We start from the raw sequence: 21,046 nt of genomic DNA on the forward strand, positions 1-21,046 counted from the left end.
AGTCTATTTTATTATCCAATGGAAAAGGCAGATTACCTACTCGATGTCGGATCCTTACAAGGCACCCAGACCTACCTCCCCAATATCTCTGTCTCTTTCTCCTGAGAATGACAGGGACGAGGGCCTTGTCGGCTGTCTGGAGTAAATCCTTTGCGTCTGACTCGCCAAAGAAAAATCTTCTAACAAGTGCTCAGCATATGTGGGAACTCCAAGACTGTTGGAAAAGCATTCCAGGTGAAGCTGGTTGAGAGAATGCCGAGAGTGTGCAAAGCTGTCATCAAAAAACTACATCAAAACAGGAAATCTACTGTTATAAATAAAATTAATATTTAAATGAAAATGTGAATAACATTCAATATATTTCTTATTGTATAATAACTAGCTTTAGGATATACTCTATGGTCGACTCAATTGTCTAGAGCAGTAATGGAGCTCAGGCTATTCCTATCCCTTCAAAGCCGTATAAGAATGGTGGCAGTCTGTGACTGCCTGCTACTGAGCACCCAGAACCCTCCTTCAGCACCAACACATCAACGTTTTCCCTTTCCTTGCAAGGGATTTCAGGAAAAATAAACGCTGAAATGTACGCAGGAAGTTCCATCTAATCGCAACATGTTTTGTTAATTAGGCCTGTCAACTGGCCATTTATTATATATGTCACACATGACAGAGAAACACTACAGCATTCCATCTTTAGAAAGGGGCCAATGTTCAGTGCAAAACCAGTGAGGAACAACTCTATTCCAACTTGCCTTTAGAAATCAAGTAACTTTTTTATTTTAGAAAAAAGGTATACAACTATTAAGAATTGACGATGTTTAACGTCTTCTTTAACTAGTCAGAGTATAATTAATTGAGCAGGAAAACACAAAAAAAAAATGGACCATGAGGGAATAAAGAAATTCCAAAAGCTAATTAAAGGGAAGTGCTAATGATTAAAAACATGCTCAGCAGTGACAAGAAAAATAAGATGCTTTCTGACCTCACAGAAGAGTGAGGGAGAAAGAAGGAAGAAGCTTCTGAGGCTGAGACACAGCATGGCTACTTGGCTAGAGAGAGCTTTTTTTGGCACAGGCCCTCAGGCCGCCACAACATCAATCTCTCCCCTCCCAGGACAGACTGAGGAGGAAAACATAGCACACTTCAAATCCGACAGAAAGAGCGAGTGAGCCAGGCTTTGCTTTCCTCCGCTCTATGCAGGAAGGAGGGATGGCCGGCTCTTCTCCTTCTCCTAGAAGCTGTCTTATTTACTTCCACTCATACCCAAATCCCCAGCCATCATCTGGCAAATTAAGAGGGGATATATTCTAGAAGTTGTAATAAATAATATCTAATCTCTGACAGTAAAATATGCCATCCTCCTCTTGGTAGCCACACCCGGCTGGGACTAGCTTTGCTTTATGTAAACCTAATTACAAACATTGTATTTCCTGATGCTACAGTAATGTAGGGCTTCCTTTGCCAAAACAGAGATATTTAATTTCTTCTTTCAAAAGACTGGATAAATTATGACGTGTATCAACTGATTCAGTGCCGCAACACAATATGAGATTCCGATGCAGTTTTATTGGGGAAGTGATTACTGGATAGAAGAGAATACTTTAGGCAGCAGAGAGATGGAAGACGGGCAGGTAAGTTACATAGGCGCAGGTGGCACAGCACCGGGGTCAACAGCCTGCCCCGAGGGGTCACCGCCATGCGCTCAATGGTGGGGAACAGCATCACGGATTTCACCACCTCCACAAGAACATGTAGAAGAAAGGATGTTAGTCATACCCAACTTAAACCTCCTTCTTGGGACATTCTCCTATGCATTCATTTAGTCTGTGTGTCTTACAATAAATCTAGAAGCATAGATGTTCCATGACATTTATGGACCATTATCTGTCTTCAGATTTTTAATGACTTCAGTTTAAAGATTAACTATTGGACTTTTAGGGCATCATGTTCTAATAAATACAATGAATTTGGTTTTAGATCTTTTCCCAAACCTGTTGACAATGTGCAGGTACTGTATCTATTATTCCAACATTCAGAGTAGAGTTAAAAGTTGTGTGCAGCTCTAATGTTATGCTACATTAGTGCTGCCAGGGGGCACTATGTGAAGAAGGAGTTGCTTGAGTGGCAGAGCAAAGGCATTAAAGACAAAACAGTTGGAGAGAGAGACAGAAATATACTGTTGGTGAGAGCACGTGTGTGAAAGTGGTAAAAGCGATGAGATGTCCAGGAAAAGAGAGGGCGTGACATGGGCAATGCATGTGATTACATGAGATGGAGAACAAATAAAAGAAGACAGAGAACAAGAGAGAAAGAGAGAAAATACATGTGTCAGAACACCAGTATTAGGAAACAGGAAACACCTGCCCGTTTGGCCAGCAGCAGACTGGAAGAGTGATAAACCTCTACCTAACAGCCAGTCTATGACCCAGAAAGAGCAAGGCCCACAGATTGGATGTGGACTTACTATGCATCCTTTGTGGTTGTTGGAATTGTATTTTTCTTACCAGTTCAAAGCAGGGATTGATTAACTAGCTCCAGAGATCCTTATGGGGACCCAGAGGTTTAACACCTTTTCAAGGAGTACATTGGGGACATAGGGAATGGATGGGGGAGAGGTGGAAGAGGGATATGTCTAGATTTAGGGGTAAAAGGGGCCAAGAGAGAGTGAGAGCGTTAGGGAGAGGAAGAGAGAAATGCCGTCCTCCAACGTGAGTGAAACAAACTCACTAAAATACTTAGGTATCCCCTTGACAACAGGGCAGTAGGAAGAAAGGCTGCTGTTTTGACATGGGGAGGGGGACGGGGGAAGCAACCACATGTTGTACTTCAGAGATAACATAATAGCGTGCTTTAACAGTGATCTACTGCTGTGAAACCTGTGGCATTCATTAGAGGCCCTCCCTATCATTGAAAAACAATTAACATTAATCTTCCATTTTCATGGCCTGCTTCGGCAATACTTTAATGTAAAGTCCCTGTTTAAGGGACATGCGTGGTTCTGGTACCGCTTCCGACTGTGATTTTCACTTATAAATCAATCAATGGACACCGTAGATCAAAATAGCTTGCATTGAGCGGTAGCCTTGGTTCTCATGGACACAGTAGTAGTAGTCTCTTTTGCCTGTGTGAAGTAGGATGTGAAATCTAACACCACTTGAAGCTTAGATGTCCCTCCTATTTCATTCGCTCTTCTGACGGACCATCAACTCCTGGATGAACCCTGAGTCACTGCAACTGACATGTGCCCGCAATCCTTACATCATAGCCCAGCAGGCGAGATTGGTTCCGTCACTCTAGCATGTTCAAAAATAGATTTATAACGAACTTTATCAAAGTAATCTAAAATAATTCATAGATTTTAAACTTTTAGTTTGTCATAGACGGACAAGATTAATATGAGACGAAAGGAAAGTTCCTAACGAGTTCACGGAGCCAAGCTAGAGCTCTGTCTGACGTTTACAGCAGTGGGGTCAGATGTTTGGATCAAGAGAGACCTTCTGAAAATATGCACTTTTTTTCCAAACAACAAACATCCAAATATGTATTTTACAATTATAAGGAAAGTAAAATGGTATAGTTGTTTTATTATACTATATTTAGAAAGCATATAAGTCATTTCAAGCCTTATTCATACCACTTTGTTGAATAGGAAATGAATCATTAAAATCTTCATATTTTTTATCATATTTGTATTGTGTCCTCAAAAGTGACTACACCTCAGCAATTTATATTTATTTATATTAACCAGAAAGGTGAGATTTGAAACTCAGCATTAGTAGTTATTGTTTATGGCCCTACCATGATAAATAATTACTTTAGGGGCTCCAGAGTGACACAGCGTTCTAAGGTACTGCATCACAGTGCTAGAGGCGTCATTACAGACCCTGGATCAATTCCAAGCTGTATCACAACAGGCCGTGATTGGGAGTCCCATAGGGCGGCGCACAATTGGCCCAGCGTCGTCCAGGTTGGGGTAGGACTTCATTGTAAATAAGAATTTGTTCTTAACTGACTTGCCTAGTTAAAGAACGATTAAATAAAAATCACATGTAGTTACAGTTGACTGATTAAAACGTATTACCTACCAATGTAGCCTTGTAGCTATAGATTAATGAAGCTGTTGAAAGATACCAATATGTGGTAGTGTGAGTGTGACAGAAAATGAAGTATGTGTGGGCGTGAAAGAGAGACAGAAAGAGGTGCACAGAGGGACACAGGTGAGCTTTGATGTGTAAAGAGGTAGTTTTGATGGGAAGCAGCTCCTCTTCCAGAGGAACAGAGGAATGTTCTAAAGAATGCGGAAGGAAGAGGCTGGTCGTTAAACACTGAAAAAATACTAACTGACATAACCACTAATAACACACGCAAACAAACACAAAAACACACCTAGACAACCACACGCATGCACAGACACACATTTTACTCTTCATCTAACACACCTACACAAGTTTTTATTTAGAGATTTCTTTTTAAAGACGGGCTGGTTGTTTAGTAACCAAACCGATACGTGCTCAACTATGAGGCAAAACAGGGTTGGCTTAGATTGTTATCTATATAAAGGTGAAATAATAAAAAATATTTGTCTCCAATGTCTATTGAAAACAAATACATTTCCACAATGAGCACTTGTTGTCTCTCAAATACATTGTTGCAGTTGTTGGTTAGCTAACGTGACTCATTCAAAACACCTCCAAACAAGACATTAAGAACAAGATAGAACTAGCTGAAACGAGCCGCATACGATGGCAGCTTCTTAGAAAGGGACACAGGTGCTCTCTGGCCATCCAGAATCACATCACAACACAACACAACACAACACACACACCTGCCCCAATTGAAGCGTGTACATCATTTTCGTGACGTTGTCAGCTAACCCATCTATTGTCAAATACATCGGATAAGGTGCAGTGAAATGTGTTGTTTTAAACTTTTCTTAGGAATTGTTTGCTTAGGACACACACACGACCGGCCCCTGCGGACAGGTCAGGACAGTCCTTGAACCTGCAGCATCTCGCTCTGCTTTGCTGTGGGGACAGAGAGGATGGACGGACGGAGTGGACTTAAGATGTCACAGTGAAAGGGGCTGATTTCTAAACACCTGAGCGCTAAATGTGACAGAGCAGGAAGGTTAATGTTTTACATGTTCTGCACCAGAGATGGAACCAACATGACACGTACACTTTACTTGTGACTGAATGTTCAGTCTGTTCTGTGAAAGAAAACACGCACGCATGCACACACACGTGTTTACTGAAGTCAACTCCTGAAGTCAAACTCCTGACACAGTGAAACATTTGGTAAAGAACACACAAGCTCAGATGACCAGCTTTACCCTGGAACTAAGGAAACCAAATGGTTTTCCGAAACAGGAACAATTTGTCAACGACTAAACCTTCCAGCCTTAGTCGTTTTATAGATATATTACCTTCCTTTTTTATTGTTCTGGAGGTGAGAAATGAAAGGAGTAGGAAAGAGAGAAGGGAGGTTCACAGAAGGTTCTGGGAACAGCATGGAACTTGGTCAGTGGCGTCCAGCCCGCCCTAACACCCTCTTTAACGAGGTCCAATGGGCTGACATGCCACACAGTGCCAGGCCAGACCCAGCGCACTGTTAGAAAGCAGGTGTTCCCCCGGTCGTAAAATGTTGGTGTGCAAGCCACCTGGCCACGGAGCGTGTGGAGAGCCTTGTGCAGCCCTGCCGCGGTTGTTAAGTGACAGTGTGGGTTAAGAGCTGCACTAAAGCTCTCCTCACGTACCTCTCTTGCACCTCATAAGACAACAATAGCCTGGGGACTCCTCAGGATCCATTCATACTGTATGCCCACACTCCCTGCTATACGCCTGCTCTGTCGGTTTTCTGACTAGGAAAGAGGGGGCTGGAGATAGGGAAGGATGGAGCCTTCCTAGGGCTCACTCTCCAGTCTCCATGGCATATGGTGTCATGTCTACGTGCGTCAGCTGTCTCGGCTGGGAAGTGACATCAGGTGGAAAGTACAGTTATGGAAAGCTGGACCAGCTGAACTCATGTGGGGATGACAGGTAGATTGGTGACAGCACACTTGTGGTGAAATTCACCATTTAATCTATAATCCTGAAGACAGAGAAAGGTAATGAGAGGTTTTTATTGCTTTATAGAAACACCATCATCATCTAGATGAACAACAAAGGCATATGAAAATGTCTCAAAATGTATTTATTTATTCATTTGTAAAATGTAATATTCCCATCAGGCAGATGAAAACGATCCAGATAGAAAATTTGCCAGAGCCCACCCAAGCAGTCAACAAGCCATCAATATTCTCCATTGTATCGAGGACCTCTAGAGCAGGGGTCAAACATGAGGCTCAAGGGACATTTTAGTCCCCCGCTTGTATAAACTGCTCGCTAATGCAGTCAATGCAATTGCCAAATTATTGGGTTAGGTAAGTCAGTGGAGGCTGGTGACTTGATTGGAGGATGGGAGACCCACGGTATAGAGACCCACAGAGAGGACCGCACTGAGACGACAACGCGTGCTTTCACAAATCGTCAAATACTAATTATTTCAACCTAAAGCATTTAATAAATACACTAATAGTACAACATTATGGGGAATGGGAATGAGAGGGTTACTTACAAAGTGTTGGGAAGGGATCACAGCAGTGATTGAATGAGGGTATGAGGCATGAGTTAAGGTGTTCAGAGGCTTGACTTAAGTGTAGGACAGGGGTCGAGGTGTTCATATGCTTCAGTGCAGGACAGGCACATCTTGGATGGATGGTGTTGGAGAACAGCTCAACTCTTCTACTGAAGGCAGGACAGGATTTGACTGGAAAGACAAAAAAACAAAACAACATTTAGACAAAAGACACAAGAATGAGTTAGTCCAAGCAAGGAGTAAAATCATGTATGTGTAATAATGTGTTTGTGTATGTGTTTGACTTGACAGGTCTACTCAGTGCTTGGAGAGGAAACATTCAATGTGCTAGTGGATGAGAGAGCACATGAGACGCAGCTTTAGTTCATGTCAGGAGAGAGTTGACACTAGTAGTTGAGATCACCTCTTAAATCAGGAACCAGAAGAGGACATAGTTGTAAATACAAATAGCAGATACATTCCATTACAGCAGTGACATCATAGGTTTGGGTTTCTCAATGAAGTTAAAATCAGACATCTCAGAATTCACAAAGTCAAATGCACTGCGCATCTCACCCACTTGCTCCTGAGTGGAGCAGCTGTCTAAGACACTGCATCTCAGTGCTAGAGGAGTTACTACAGACCAGGTTCGATCCCAGGCTGTATCACAATCGGGAGTTTGATAGGGCGGTGCACAATTGGCCCAGCATCGTCCGAGTTAGCGGAGGGTTTGACCCGGGTAGGCCGTCATTGTAAATAAGAACTTATTCTTAACTGACTTGCGTAGTTAAAGAAAGGTTAAATAAAAAAAACTAATATCAAAGTAGCTCAAGAAACGTTCCTGAATAAAGCCCTGATCATCCACATACCTGACAATAACTGGCAAAAGCGAGCAGACCGGTGTTAAGAGAATTATGTTCTCAATGTTCATAAACTGAACTTCAATTAAACTACTCGGTCTGTTACCAAGAATTTGTAAGGTTCTTGTTGAAATGAAACAGACAGAGGCCAGTCTACAATAGTCAGCAAACGTTTATTTATGAGAGCTCTGCTTATCATTTCCTGTACATTGGTTTATATACATCTCATTTCGTCATAAATGTCCCTCCTCCTCTCAGACAATAACAATATAGTTTACAAGTCTTCATCTACTCATACATTGCTTATCCCATCCTGCCACCTGTTATACAATCTACTACAAACCCAAGGTTTCTCCCCTCCCTGGATGGGGAGACTTCCTTCCCTGTTATCAGTTCCACAGTGGTCACAAGTTGTCTGCCACAGTTCCTGTTTCTTATGGATAAACATTCTTCATCATTAAACAGAGACAGGGTAGAATTCTATTAGATATAGTCCTATCATTACTTTAAATGTATACATAATTTAGTCATTATACATAAAATTCATAACCGGTGGCAGGCACCATACATGGACCCCCCTTTGTTTTTACACTGCTGCTACTTGCTGTTTATTGTCTATGCATAGTTGGGCCTCCCGAGTGGCGCAGTGGTCTAAATCAGTGCTAGCTGTGTTTTTGATTTGGCAGAGAGCCACATCTATTTACAGAAATACTCATAATAAACATTGATAAAAGATACAAGTGTTATGCATGGATTTATAGATATACTTCTCCTTAATGCACCCGCTATGTCAGATTTCAAAAAAGCTTTACGGAAAAAGCACACCATTCCTTTGTCTTTAGAAATGCAATGGAATGCAGGTCGCTCTCACGGCCGCACGCGAGACTGAGCTCATGGCTTTCTGCCAGACACCTGATTGAAACAGCTCTCATTCGCTCCCCCTTCACAGTAGAAGCCTGAAACAAGGTTCTAAAGACTGTACACTGTATCTTGGATAGGCAAAGACTTGAAAACTACAAACCTCAGATTTCCCACTTCCTGGCTGGATTTTTTCTCAGGTTTTTGCCTGCCATATGAGTTCTGTTATACTCACAGACATCATTCCAACAGTTTTAGAAACTTGAGTGTTTTCTATCCAAATCTACTACTACTAATAATAATATGCTTATCTTAGCTTCTTGGCCTGAGTAGCAGGCAGTTTACTCTGGGCACCTTATTCATCCAAGCTTCTCAATACTGCCCCCCAGCCATAGGGCATCCCAAACCAGACGTCTTTCCAGGCGGCTTGTGTTGACGCCTTGCCAACATTTGTCATCACACCATAGTTTCTAAGGGAAATTCAACGATGCATTATACTTGTGAATTACTATTAATCACCACATGAGATTTATCACAATTGCTTAGGCTATCACAGGGATTCTCAACCTTTTTCAAATCAAGTAATTTTACTGCCATTTGAGAGTGGCACGAACTAGAGTAGGCACATTCATGGGAAGGTATAGGCTTCTGGCTGTTATAATATTTATGATATTAGTGGTTAGCGAATTGGTCGTGGTTGAATTCTATGCAGACATGGTTGGGTTGCCATAGCAGTCTCTCCTTACAGCGGGTTGCGCTGCGGTCCCAATATTATAGTGCCGGGTGTGGGTCGGATGCAGGTTATGTACTGTATACCCCCCATCCCCTTCTCCTCACTATTGGCTTAATGCCTACCTTGCACTAAAAGGCTGTTAATAAACAATGTGGCTATTAACACCATTATAGACACATTTAAGGGCTGTAAAATATTAAAAGTCTCTAACAGGAAACTCTACTCTACAGTTAGAAACGTTGATTACACGCTGGATTTCCTTTCTTTCCCTCTTTCATGCCGTCGTTCAAAGCAGGGTGCTAAAAGAGAGTGAATGTGGACCAGCAGACCAGCGTGATCATTGCCTCAGGTTAGGGCCCAGCACTGAAGAGAAAAGGATGTGGCATTTTGTGTGGACCGGAATATCAACTTCCTCGTAACTGGAGCCTCACTACACCAGAATTTGGGAATTTTGCCAGTTTTTTGGAAATGCATTACTTTAGTATTCTGATTAAAGTAATCAGGAAAGGTATTATTAAAGAGGGGGGCAGCAGATTCCTTCTGATTAGAACAAGTTCCAATTTACAAGTTCCGGAGGATACAGAAGACGAAACGGAAGGTTGTTGTGTCAGTTACCCTGCTTGACAACACATAGCCTATAAGCTAGATGTCATACATCTTCTTCCTCTACAGACATATAAAATTAGGTCCAGAGATCCAATAACCCCCCCCCCCCCCTTCCCTCGCACTTGTCTGTTTATTTAGATGAAAAGTGCTTTTCCACTGTGTCCATCTTTATTTCTCTGCCAATCTGCTTTTGTCTGCCTGGCCTGATAATGGACCCCTGGAGAGGAACATAAAGTCAGTGGGGGGGCACCAGTGAAATCACCGTTTTGGCATATCATATCCAATGTTCTTCCAAACAGTGCTAAATCACAAATAACAATGTAGCCTATTAAAAACACAGTTCAGTCTAAATAGAATTTAGAATGTACATACTGTAAGCACAAACAGGGGTTAAAGCAAAAATAAATCCCATGACTGAAACTTAAGTCGACCTCAGATCGATTGTCCGGGGCCAAATTAACCTTCCTTTTCATGTAAGAAAGTCACGACTATAATACTTTTAGGGAAAGAGGATCATTCTGTACATTTATTAAACTGCGAGCTTGGCCAATTCCAGTCCCCTTGCTTTGTTCTCCTGGGGAAAAAATGTATTTACACACTACACACTATAAATATAAATAAAGAGAGTGGCACTCTATATACAAGTTCACAGTAAATGTATTGGGTGTGCGCCAGCTCATGCTTTTTTTAATATACTGAACAAAAATATAAACACAACATGTAAAGTGTTGAAATAAAAGATCACAGAAATGTTCCATAAGCACAAAGTTTATTTTGCTAAAATGTTGTGCACAAATTTGTTTACATTCCTGTTAGTGAACATTTATCCTTTGCCAAGATAATCCATCCAGGTGTGGCATATCAATAAGCCTTTTAAACAGCATGACCATTAATTACACAGTTGCACCTTGTGCTGGGGACACACACAAAAAAGGCTACTCTAAAATGTGCAGTTGTCACATAACAAAATGCCACAGATGTCTCAAGTTGAGGGAGCGTGCAATTGGCATGCTGACTGCAGGAATGTCCACCAGAGCTGTTGCTAGAGAATTGGATAGTAATTTCTCTCCCATAAGCTATTATGTCAGGTCATGAAATGTGAGTCCAAACATATTTGTACCTAACCAAATTATTAGATGGCCTGCAAAAAAAATGTAAGACTAAATTTAACGCACTGGAAAAAAATTGCGTGGACTAGAATGAGGCTCTCTCCCCCCTATATTGTTCCTGCACTAAGGAATTACCATCTTCAGAAAATGTTTTTATAACTCATCTGCGACTAATCGATGTCCGGAGCTCAAAAATTAATAGTAACAGTATGCAAATCAGGGAGGCAAATAAAAAGGCTCTTTCACCAAAAAGGTCTTGTTCAAAAAGGGTCGTTCGTTCACGAACAAACCATTACTGCTGTTGCGCAGCTGCTTCTAAACCATGGTTGAAACTCCGGTTGTAACTGCATTTGTAAATGATGCCACTCGCGCAATTGAAGGAGTAAAGAATTGAAGGAGTAAAGAAAAAAGTGATAGCAATGGAAAACTGGGACCACCCTCTTTTTTTACAAAGGACTAAAATGCATTCAAAAGTGCTTTCCAGGGATTGAATTATGAATTGTTGTGCAATAACTGCTTGTCAGAATACATGTTTCGCTCCCTATGACTCTTGCAACATTAATGCGGCTTGAGAGGCATATTCATCTTGCATAGAACACACAACAACAAGTCGACTAGGTAAATAGGTAAACTACTCTACTATGGGGTTGTCTGATTGTTTGAATGACAACATTACATAGCAAAACTGGTAGCAATGGAAAGTTGTATCCTCATCTGATTGATCAAGTATAGGCTTTGAATTACTTTGCCAGCAGCTACAGCAGGCTACACATAGCTTTTTAAGTTGAGCAGCAGTTGTGCACATGATAGATTTATTTAATTCCTTTCATCTGAACATCAAAGTGTCAGCAACAATCATGCATGTCAGTTCATTGCACACAGCTTAACAGAGAAAATAAAATATTTGAGAATAAATCTCTTTGGGAATGTATTTCGTAGTACAGACATGCTTCTGTATTAGGCTATGTAATCTCCAAACCAGCCCCAACCCACAGGAAAGTATTATTGTGGACCTACACTGATCTCAAAAACGACTTCTCCAGAATCCATATGACAGAAATCCGTCGCAGTGAAGAGGAAGTTTAACCCCATGCACACAGAACACACAGTATTGATCTATTGCAGGTAATAACCCACATAAATGTAGACTAAAATATACACTCTAGTCCACTGATATGGCCCATGAACTACTTGTGTCCACTGTTTTCACAGCTTCTAGCACCCCCTGTTGCAGTGGGTTGCAAGGCTACATTCCTGTGGTATATTTCCCCTGACCCCTCAGGCTTTTAGCTCTTCATGCCTGCACTCCAGCAGTGTTCCAGCTATTCCCTGCTACTGCACCCCACTGTCTGCTTCTGAAGCTTGGGCAACCAAAACCCCAGTAGTACTTGCACAGTAGCATACACCTTCGACATGGAGGCAGGCAGTAAACAAATGCATAAATACTCAACAGGCCGGTTTGAATCTGGCCTTTCCTGCCATTCAAAGATGCAGTCTCTTGGCAGCTGTGCTCTTAGTCTTGGCCTTGGACAACGGTCTCGGGGGAGACCGATGTCAAAGTACAGTAGAGATCATTGTCTTCTGACAGGTGGCATCATTCTAACGTGAATTACTGCTTTTACTCCAGTGAGGGGCAGCCAGAAAGAGCCAGCGTAGGCCACTCTATTGAACCAACGTGCCACTGTGGAAACAGTGTGAGGTTTGCCACTTCAAACACAGGCTTGGCTCATTGTAACCTGCTGTGCTGTGCCAAGTGTCAGGATAAAACCCTCTCCATTTCTGCCATTTAAAGTCAATGTTATGACTACAACAACCCTTGTGGTCAAAGGTGGTAGGAAGAGAGAGCTGCCATGCTAAACACATTTTGAGACAGCTGGTTTCTTTAGAGTCATATTGTATGTATACAACATGATCTGATGGCTTTCTCGAGCCAACAGGGTCTAACCTGTCTTTCACATCAATGGAATTCCAGTTAGACCTGCCAGCCCCAAAGCTGAAAATGATTTAGATTAAGAAGGCTCCTCTGACTCGAGAATCACCAGAGACTCCTTACTTACATACTTACTGTATAAGCAATACGGAAAGCCATCTGTTGTCGAGTCAATGTGAGATGGTGCATGTGTCCAAATGACAGGTACAGAGATTGGAAAGAGATAGGGTTAAGTGAGTTGGCTTCTAAAGTGCTTTGTTTGCGACTCAGTTCTCTGTGCCTGTAAGGAGAACCGGATGGTGCTGCCAGGAAGATCAGACTGAGTGTTTCCATGACAACCTGACCAGGTGAATACAGGTGAAAGCTACCATCTGTAAACCTTGGTTTATTAGTTGGCTAGATATATTCAATATCTGCCATGTTGAACTGCAAATGAATATGGAAGGCTTAGTGTTATCTGAAGCTTAGGCTCCTGTTGAATACACACTGAGACTAATGTGTTTATACCATTGTGATGGATGAGATCTGGGCTGAGAGGGTGAGAGAGTTACAGGCTAGATGGGGTTTCGTTCTTCCTTGTCATTTCAGAAACAGAGACTAAATCCGAAATTCATTACACAAACCAGTTGGTGGTGCAGTAAAGTTGTGTGTTTATTATACTGTTAATCCTCTACTGAACATATGTTTGCGAGTTGTGCTCGTGTCAATTTGGTTTTACATTATTTCAGATTATATTACTTTGCAAGGGGTGAAACAACTAATAATTATGTACTCTACTCCGTATTTACTAAACATTTAGTAATTATGTCAGAAAAACATGTATTTTTAAATGAAAGTGACTTTTGTCCAACTTAAATATTTCAAATGTAAATAAATGTAGGAAAATTATTTACCTGGGGCGTGTACACAGAGTGTACACAACATTAGGAACACCTACACTTTCAATGACAGACTAACCAGGTGAAAGCCATGATCCTCATTGAATCCACTTCAATCTTGTTAAATCCACTTCAAATATGTGTAGATGAAGGGGAGAAGACAGGTTAAATAATATTTGTAAGCCTTGAGACATGGATTGTGTATGTGTGCCATCCAGAGGGTGAATGGGCAAGACAAAAGATTGAAGTGCCTTTGAATGTGGTTTGGTAGTAGGTAACAGGCACACGAGTTTGTGTGTATCAAGGTTTTTCACACGCTGGGTTTCCCATGTGCATCAAGAAATGGTCCATCACCCAAAGGACATACAGATATAGTCAGAAGTTTACATACACTTAGGTTGGAGTCATTAAAACTCGTTTTTTCAACCACTCCACAAATTTCTTTTAACAAACTATAGTTTTGGCAAGTCGGTTAGGAAATCAACTTTGTGCATGACACAAGGAATTTTTACAACAATTGTTTACAGACAGATTATTTCACTTGTAATTCACTGTATCACAATTCTGGTGGGTCAGAAGTTTACATACACTAAGCTGACTGTGCCTTTAAACAGCTTCTGATAAATTATGTCAATCGGAGGTGTACATGTGGATGTATTTCAAGGCCTACCTTCAAACTCAGTGCCTCTTTACTTGACATCATGGGAAAATCAAAAGAAATCAGCGAAGACAGAGAAACAAAATTGTAGACCTCTACAAGTCTGGTTCATCCTTGGGAGCAATTTCCAAATGCCTGAAGTTACCACATTCATCTGTATAAACAATACTACACAAGTATAAACACCATGGGACCACGCAGCCGTCATACCGCTCAGGAAGGAGACGCATTCGGTCTCCTAGAGATGAACGTACTTTGGTGCGAAAAGAGCAAATCAATCCCAGAACAACAGCAAAGGACCTTGTGATGATGCTGGAGGAAACAGGTACAAAAGTATCTATAGCCACAGTAAAACGAGTCCTATATCAACATAACCTGAAAGGCTACTCTGCAAGGAAGAAGCCACTGCTCCAAAACTGCCATAAAAAAGCCAGGCTACGGTTTGCAACTGCACATGGGGACAAAGATTGTACTTTTTGGAGAAATGTCCTCTGCTTTGATGCAACAAAAATAGAACTGTTTGGCCATAATGACCATCGTTATGTTTGGAGGAAAAAGGGGGAGGCTTGTAAGCCGAAGAACACCATCCCATCCATGAAGCACGGGGGTAGCAGCATCATGTTGTGGGGGTGCTTTGCTGCATGAAGGTCAGGTGCACTTCACAAAATAGACGGCATCATGAGGTAGGAAAATATGTGTATATATATTGAAGCAACATCTCAAGACATCAGTCAGGAAGTTAAAGCTTGGTTGTCCATTTGGAAGGCCCATTTGCAATGACCCCAAGCATACTTCCAAAGTTGTGGCAAAATGGCTTAAGGACAACAAAGTCAAGGTATTGGAGTGACCATCACAAAGCCCTGACCTCAATCCTATAGAACATTTGTGGGCAGAACTGAAAAAGCGTGTGCGAGCAAGGAGGCCTACAAACCTGACTCAGTTACATCAGCTCTGTCAGGAAGAATGGCCAAAATTCATCCAACTTATTGTGGGAAGCTTGTGGAAGGCTACCCAAAACTTTTTACCCAAGTTAAAAAATGTAAAGGCAATGCTACCAAATACTAATTGAGTGTATGTAAACTTCGGACCCACTGGGAATGTGATGAAAGAAAAAAACTGAAATAAATCACTCTCTACAATTATTCTAACATTTCACTTTCTTAAAATGAAGTGGTGAGCCTAACTGACCTAAAACAGGGAATTTTTACTAGGATTAAATGTCAGGAATTGTGAAAAACTGAGTTTAAATGTAGTTGGATAAGGTGTATGTAAACTTCCAACTTCAATTGTACAGTCAACTTGACACAACTGTAGGAAGCATTGGAGTCAACATGGGCCAGCAGCCCTGTGGAACGCTTACGACTGTAGTGTCAATGCCCCGACGAATTGAGTCTAAGGACAAAATGAGGGGTGCAACTCAATATTAGGAAAGTGTTTCTAATGTTTTGAACACTAAGTGTGTATATGACGCATTATATTAGCACACAAACAGTATTTATACTTCATATTGTGTCAGATGCCAAACAAAGCCTCTATGAACATGATGTTAAAAACACAACACTCACTATAGCCTAGTGAACCTGGAGAGAACCCAGGGCATAACCTAGACAGTCTTATCAGCCCTTACACCCAAATGTCCTTTTCAGGGACAAGCAGCGTGCCAGATGCTGTGCTCTGGAAGTACACAAACTTACCCTAGACTGGTCCCTACTACAAGCTCAACTCAGCCTCCTTTTCCGTTGGTAAGTAGTAAGTACACTAAAAACTCTGCCACCGCTTACCTAGGCCGTGCCGGTGCCCCAACCCATAAGGCAAGCCATTATTCCAACACAAATACCTGAGGCACAAAGGAACAGGAGTTTCTGATTATCACACATCATACGTTACAGGACATAATCGCTTGTGTTTGCTTCTTGGCAGCCTGCAATCTTCAGTGGGAAAGGAAGTATTTTTCTGCTCATTCTTTTTTTGCAGAAAATAATATGGCAGAGCCGGCTGGACGCATGAAATTGGGGAGAAAAAGGGGTAAAATAAAAATTTAAAAAACATATTAGAAAAAATAAATAAATAAATAAATAAATAAAAGAGTGATCAAATTAAGATTTTACATCTCAGCCCATTTTTTATTTTACCCCTTTTTCTCCCCAATTTCATGGTATCCAATTGTTTGTAGCTACTATCTTGTCTCATCGCTACAACTCCAGTACAGGCTTGGGAGAGACGAAGGTTGAAGGTCATGCGTCCTACGATACACAACCAAGCCACACTGCTTCTTAACACAGCGCGTATCCAACCAGGAAGCCAGCCACACCGTGCACCTGGCAACCTTGGTTGGCACGCACTGCGCCCAGCCCGCCACAGGAGTCGCTGGTGTGTGATGAGACAAGGATATCCCTACCGGCCAAGCCCTCCCTAACCCAGACGACGCTAGGCCAATTGTGCGTCGCCCCATGGACCTCCCGGTCAATGCCAGTTACGACAGAGCCTGGGCGTGAACCCAGAGTCTCTGGTGGCACAGCTGGCGCTGCAGTACAGGCCCTTAACCACTGCGCCACCCGGGAGGCCCTCACTCTTTTATTTCTGAGAAATGCAAACTTGTAAAGTATTTGAGTTTTAAAAAGGCTTATAAAGTTTGTAATATCCAGACTTGATTTGACCGAATGAAAAATATATCAAACCCAATAAAAATGTCCATTAATTTTAATCTACATAATAATGAACATTTCCTGTTGCTGCAGGATTATTTTTCTGCTGTAGCAAACTGGCTCAAATGAATATCCTACATCTGTACCAGCTCAAGGAGAGATGGAAAGGGAGATTAATGCAGCTCAAAGTTGATGCATAAATGTTAGCCTATTTGGGTAACATGAGATCCAATAAATTAATCTGATAGAATTAGCTTTTTATGTATCGAATGTGTTCAGACTGAGCACTTTGACAGCAAATAAGTGATCATGCCTTGACTATTACAGATCTACTGTAGGCCTACATATCATTAAGCTCTATTTCTGTGAGGAAAATGTTAAAGATAGCAATTAAGATTACACAGAGCGGTTGCCGATGCTTCTATATTTTGATCTCTACACATAGAACAGAGGAAGGAACCCCACAGAGAGGAGGAACTGCCAACAAGAGAAACAACACAAAAAAACAGTGAAAAGGCCATATTATAAAATAAGAGCTAGAAAATAAAAATGATGAAAAGCTTGTCTGAGTGAGAGAGGAAATGCCTCCCAGAAAAAAACGACGAGTTCTCTTGTTATTCAATCCGTTAACCTTTAATGTGGCGTCTGAAATGGGAGGGTTACAAGGGTCCAATCTCAGTTTAGGGTGTTTTCACATGCCTTCTCGAACATGCACCTCTCCCATGCTGAGGCAGTGTTCTCACTGCACTTTGTAACATGCCAAGCTACCACCCTGGGACCAGCCTATCCCCTCACGGGACAGTAGGGTGCCATAGAACAGAGGCAACTAGATGGACATCAATGCTCAGAGAGCCCATATACACCAAACATAGTTTTCCCCTCATTAATCTACCCACAATACCCCATAATAACAAAGCAAAAACAGGTTTTAGGATTTTTCTTGGCAATTGTACTTCAAAAATAATAATAATAAGTATTTAGACCATTTACTCAGTACTTTGTTCAGACACCTTTGGCAGCGATTACAGCCTCGAGTCTTCTTGGGTATAACGCTACAAGCTTGGCACACCTGTATTTGGGGAGTTTCTCCCATTTTCCTCTGCCGATCCGCTCAAGCTCTGTCAGGTTGGATGGGGAGCGTCGCTGCACAGCTATTTTCAGGTCTCTCCAGAGATGTTCGGTCGGGTTCAAGTCTGTGCTCTGGCTGGGCCACTCAAGGACATTCAGAGACTTGTCCCGAAGCAACTCCTGCATTGTCTTGGCTGTGTGCTTAGGGTCGTTGTCCTGTTGAAAGGTGAACTTTCGCCCCCGTCTGAGGTCCTGAGTGCTCTGGAGCAGGTTGTCACCAATGATCTCTCTGTACTTTCCTCAGTTCATCTTTCCCTCAACCCTGACTAGTCTCCCAGTCTCTGCCGCTGAAAAACCTTCCCACAGCATGATGCTGCCACCACCATGCTGCACCGTAGTGATGGTGCCAGGTTTCCTCCAGATGTGACGCTTGGCATTCAGGCCAAAGAGTTCAACCTTGGTTTCATCAGACCAGAGAATCTTGTTTATCATGGTCTGAGAGTCCTTTAGGTTCCTTTTGGTAAACTCCAAGCAGGCTGTCATGTGTCTTTTACTGAGGAATGGCTTCCATCTGGCCTGATTGGTCGAGAGCTGCAGAGATGGTTGTCCTTCTGGAAGGTTCTCCCATCTCCACATAGGAACTCTAGAGCTCTGTCAGTGACCAAGTGTCACGATCTGACCTTTATTTCCTTTGTTTTGTCTTTATTTAGTATGGTCAGGGCGTGAGTTGGGGTGGGCAGTCTGTTTGTTTTTCTATGTTTGGTTTCTGTTTCGGCCTAGTATGGCAGTTGTCGTTAGTTGTCTCTGATTGAGAATCATACTTAGGTAGCCTGGGTTTCACTGTTGGTTTGTGGGTGTTTGTTTCCGTGTGAGTGTTTGTCGCCACACGGTACTGTTTCGGTTTCGTTCATGTTCACATTTATTGTTTTGTATTTTATAGTGTTCAGTTTGTTTATTAAAGTAATCATCATGAACACTTACCACGCTGCATCTTGGTCCGATCCTTACTCCTCTTCAGAGGAGATCTGCCGTTACACCAAGGCCCTTCTCCCCCGACTGGGTCGTTTTAGGGAAAAGGTGGTGGGTAGTTCGATTTGTTGTTGTTTCAACTGCTGATTGCCGCTTTAAAGCCTGACAAATCTCGATATGATAGATGTTACACTACAATTTCACAATTTCACTTCTACCATAGTATTTAATCCAAAGTGGGGTCTCACCTGCACCAACGTCAACATCTCCAGGATGATGTAGCAGCCGACGGAGTGGCCCATTAGGACCAGGCAAGTGTCACTGGGAATGTGCTCACTGAGGAAGACCAGCTTGTGCTTCATCCTTCCATTCAGTCTGCAAAGATCAAGGTTCATCATTAGTATTCAGTATTACATCAGTATGACATCTATTTCGCCATCACCCTGATCAAGGACATGAGAGCAGCATTGTTCATCAATGTCTCTGTACACATGTACATTCGTCAGCACCAGCACATGGATCACCCCAACATATGTAGGGACATGTTATGGTAATATTCACTGTTTCATTTTGCTGATATCCTCAAATTAGCAGTTATCAGGATCCTTTGAAAACAAAATTAAAACAAGACCATCCAAAGGGAAATCGAAGTTGGGAAGTATTCCAAAAACATCTTGATCTCATTTCTGTAATCTTTTTGCAAAGCTATTTAGCTCTACTTTATTGAAATAATCCTGTAAATCTAGCCCCAGAACAAAGTTTCGAAGAAAGAGGTTAACATTTCCCTACTTGCGCCGAGCAGTCAAATACAATAACCTTTTACGATTAAAGAGAGGGTATGAGCGAGGAGATGGCGAGATGATGAGAGGGCAAGAAAGAGCTGAAGGAAGTGTAGAATGTGTCTACCTATGGTGATCGAGATTTAGCGGGAGGAAAAATACAAATTCCAATTAATTTAAGAATGAACAAATTAATCCCCATTTTACATATTTGATGAGGGATTGACGTTTTATTCTTTCAGAGCGGAATTTGGCGAAGACGTTCTGTTCAGACAGCATAGGGATAGGGTGGGGAAGGTTGTAGGGGTTGAGGATATGTTTAAATATAATGGGAAAAAAACTAAATGAGTACAAATTGTGATTAATGGGTCAGTAAAGAATAACATATGGAAAAAATAAATTCCCCCACACAACCTAATGATCCTCTTGGCAAGAGAGAGGCAGGAGGCTGGGGCGGCCCTTTAAGCGATTAAAGCCTTTGCACAAATGTGCAATAAATGTGTGGTGCATTTTTCCTCCATGGGAAAGGTAACTGATTTCCTATGTGTCAAAAGACCCTCACTTGTGGTGTTACTGATTGCAACATGGGAGGTGGAGGCTCTTTTTTTAAACTCTCTCCTCAATATTTGGGTGTGGTTACATTTGCAAAACTTCAGGACCTCTGAATAATGTGACAAATGCCAACAACGGCAATGGTGTGGACACGGTATGAACACATCTCAGTGTAGTTTTGAGAGAAAGAGATGAGAAGGAGATTAGCAACAGCCTCCGTCCTGTATTTCACTGTGCATACTTCCTCTCAGCTCACAAACTTCCTCCTCAAAAAGTGTTTGTGAAGCTGGTTCAACATCTGTACCACAGTGGTAGCCAACAGTTGTCGACCTTGCATATAAAAACGAGGGATCAAGTAACAAGATAAAGTGAACGTTGTCTTGAAGTTATTTGATCAGATTGAGAAGCTGGGCATCAGACCAAAATGTCACAAAGTGGTAGTAAACAAAAAAGTTGAATTCCTGACATTCATTATGTCATTATTGAAATTTCTACTGCTTCGTGCCATTTGTCTCCTATGCACAAATCACGCAAATCTGTAGACGTGACCAACGATAGTGGAGGGAGCGTAATTGGAATCAGACGCACCATAAAAACATCTCGTTAAAATCCATAACCCTGATATTAGACCTTAGCTGTTCGATCCAGAAATATAGAGGGAAATGAATAGTTTAGTACTCTGGACACTAACAGTGTACAACTTAGTCATATCAAAAGAGGGAAAGCTGCTGGTGAAAAGTAGCATTGCAAACTCATTCTGACAAAATGAATGAGATCTGGGGCTCC

At 41.8% G+C, this 21,046-nt stretch overlaps 1 long non-coding RNA gene across 3 annotated transcripts in view; it reads right to left on the reverse strand.

The window, feature by feature from the left end:
- Window positions 1-6,174: 6,174 nt before the first annotated feature.
- The window catches only part of LOC110505693 (uncharacterized), a 33,389-nt gene continuing 18,517 nt past the window's right edge, over window positions 6,175-21,046 (reverse strand). Inside the window, exons 3-4 of one of the 3 annotated variants that reach the window (XR_002470853.3) lie at window positions 19,178-19,304; window positions 6,175-6,807 (exon numbers count right to left, since the gene is read on the reverse strand). This is a non-coding gene — a long non-coding RNA (uncharacterized LOC110505693). Of the gene's footprint in view, window positions 6,808-17,509; window positions 19,305-21,046 lie in introns of those variants that run through there. The other 2 variants (XR_016492018.1, XR_016492017.1) reach the window with 2 other exon arrangements.

Source organism: Oncorhynchus mykiss, chromosome 25, assembly GCF_057628025.1.
Source record: "Oncorhynchus mykiss isolate SJ-2025 chromosome 25, ASM5762802v1, whole genome shotgun sequence".
NCBI classification, from domain to species: Eukaryota; Metazoa; Chordata; class Actinopteri; order Salmoniformes; family Salmonidae; genus Oncorhynchus; species Oncorhynchus mykiss.